Here is a 2,980-nt window from a genome sequence, read left to right as displayed (position 1 = left end):
GGAAAATGAGCAAATGATATTGAGGGCTAAAGTAGAGGGCAAATGTTTTGAGATTGATGAGGGCAACAGGTGTACATATGTGCTTGACTCAATGGTTGTATGTACAGACTGTGATAAGAATTGTATGAGCCCGCAATAAAATAATAAAAAAAAAGAATAATGAGGGTAACAAATGTACAAATGTGCTTTATACAACTGATGTATGTATGGATTGTGATGAGTTGTATGAGCCCCCGATAACATGACTTAAAAAAAAGAGTTGTACAAGCTCCCAATAAAATTATTCTTTTTTAAAATGATTTTTAAAATAAACTAAAATAAAATAAAACCCAAGAGTGCAACTCAAAAAAACAAACAAACAAAAAACAACAACCCACAACTGTTGGCTGGTCCTGGGTGCACTGGATGCTTATGACAGGGAGTGGAGGGGACTTTCTGTGGAATATCCTTATGGGTCTATTGATAAATTTATTGAGGTTTTAATTATATGCACCTATTTAAACGTAGATGCATCTCAACTCATTTCAAGACTCAACACAGATGCTCCCTTGCAGCCATCATCATAGTCAAGATGGTAAATATTGCTGCCACCTCCAGAAGCTTCTTCATTCTCTTTGATCATCCACCCATCCTTCCTCTCTCCATCCTTCCACCCTACACCCATCACGCACACACCTCACCACCACCACCCCCAGGCAACCACCGATGTGCTTTCTGTCCCTGTAGGTTAGGTTGCATTATTGAGGAATTGATATAAATGGAATGAATCATGGAGCAATTCGTTTTGGGTGCTTGACTTTTTATAATTTAGGGAGATGATGTTGAAACCCATCCATGTGAGTACATACGGATATGGATCTATCTCATTCTGGTTTTATGTCCTGGTAGTAATCTATTGTATGCATGTACCACAATTTGTTTATCACATGTTGATAGATGTTGAAGGTGTTTCTGTTTGAGGGATGACCAAAAATTAGCTGCTCTAAGGAGGCTCCACGTCATCGCTTCTCGGCCTTTAGGCTACGATCATGTGTAGAAGCCTACATGTCTTGCGGCATACATATATATGCTTTTAAATTTCTCTTAGATAACTATCTAGGAGTGAACTGGCTAGATCACATGGTTCACTTCTTAATAAACTGCCAAACTGCCCTGCAAAGTGCTGGTACTGTTTCCCATTCCCACCGTAACATGAGAGCGTGCCAGCCCTCCACTCCACATCATCATCAACATTTGATATGGTCAGTCTTTATTTCAGCTATTGTTGTGGTTGCCCCCCCTCACCCCCAATTTGGTATTTCTTTCTTTCTTTTAAAATGTAATCATTTTATTGGGAGCTCTTACAGATGCCGGAACATTCTGTAGTTCACTCACATTCATTTTCGCTGTTTCAATACATGGAAATTGGCATCCCATTGTGGTTTCGACTAACTTTTCCCTGATGACTAAGCATGGTAAGCAGTTTTTGTTTGCCTGGTGACCATTTGTGTATTGTCTTCCTGTCGGATTCCATACCATGTGCCTATAGCACTTATTTTAAAATAAAGGAGCTGAAAAGCCGTATCATACATGCTACATATAGTTCAAATTGCTGGTGGGGTTTTTGGTGGGAGGTTGGTGTTTTTGCACCAAGCCATGGTTACAGTCATTGACAGAGATTTAACAAAAAGGGAAGTTTAGCTCTCACATAGCAGGCTGGAGGAGATTCTTGGGGTAGCTTTGGTGACTTAGCTCCATAGAACCAGAACCAGTCTTCATTCCTGAGGTGATAGTCACCCACCGAGGGGCTTTCCAACCGGTCCATCTTTTACTCAGGTGGCCGTGTCTCCTCCCTTTAGAAACCTGCCCAGGAAAGCTGAGAAACACGTTATTTCATGAGAGGCAGTGGTATGTCCAGATCAAATTGGGATCGTACCACTACAGGTAAACAAAAGCCAATATTGGGACTAGTAGGTTGGGCCACAGCAAAGAAGATGGGAATCCACCCCTTTTGTGTTCAAAGCCCAAATCTGCAGCAAAATCAGAAGGAGGGGTGGAGACATGGGTAGGGGGGCCCAAATCTGAGGAAGCCAAGTTCAGACCTCACTTCTCTCTCCCCAACCTTTTTTTTCTGATCTGACACCAGTGTCCTTCCCACAGCGGCTCTCTCCACTTATTTGATCATTTGCTGCAGTGGCCACACGAAACTCACAGACAACACTCGTGATTACGGGGCTGATTAGGGGTGGCAGTTACATCATCTTCTGTCAACTTGCGAAGGGGTGGAGTCTAGCCTGTCAATCAGGCCATCGCCAATGGGGCTTCCGTGTGGGCGTGGCCTTCTCCTGAGGATGTTGGGAATTTCTGTAGTCCTCACTGGAGACCAGATACACTCTCAGCTTGTCTCCTTGTAAGACGTTCCTATTGACAAACCACAGGGAGATATGCTGGTAGAGCCAGAGCCTTGGAGCTGGAGGAGCCACGTCTCCACTGAGATGCTTCCACCACCACTGGATCCACAGGACGTTTCAACTACTGGCCTGGAATCTTCCTGCATTCTGTGGCATTGCAGGTGTTGCATGAGTCTGAAGACGAATTTGCAGACTGGTAACGGACATACGGGCTAATATCGGACTTAAGGACTTGATCTGGGCTAGGCTAGGATGTTTTCTTATATCAAGCTCTTTCTCACACACAGATGAGTGTGTCCCTGGATTTGTTTCTCTAGTCTACCCAGACTAAGACATTAGGAAAGGTAACAGATTGCGATCAGGATCAGAAACATTCAGGATACAATTTTGTGGTCAGGACAGTCTCTGCCACCACAGTGCCCCGTCTCCTAGATTGAGGAGGTTTAGAGCCCCACTCTTTGCTCGTCTTTCTCGATGTAGTGAGATCCTACTTGCTGCTTTGGGATGATCCACTTTAAGCCTAGCGTAATGATAACATTAACCAATCTCCTCACCAGAGTTCCGGACATCCTCTTTGTATGGTCCCCCCC

The sequence above is a fragment of the Echinops telfairi genome, unplaced genomic scaffold (genome assembly GCF_000313985.2).
Source record: "Echinops telfairi isolate 266 unplaced genomic scaffold, ASM31398v2 ScPeMD7_30;HRSCAF=105, whole genome shotgun sequence".
Classification (NCBI taxonomy): Eukaryota; Metazoa; Chordata; class Mammalia; order Afrosoricida; family Tenrecidae; genus Echinops; species Echinops telfairi.
This window is presented reverse-complemented; position numbering follows the sequence as displayed.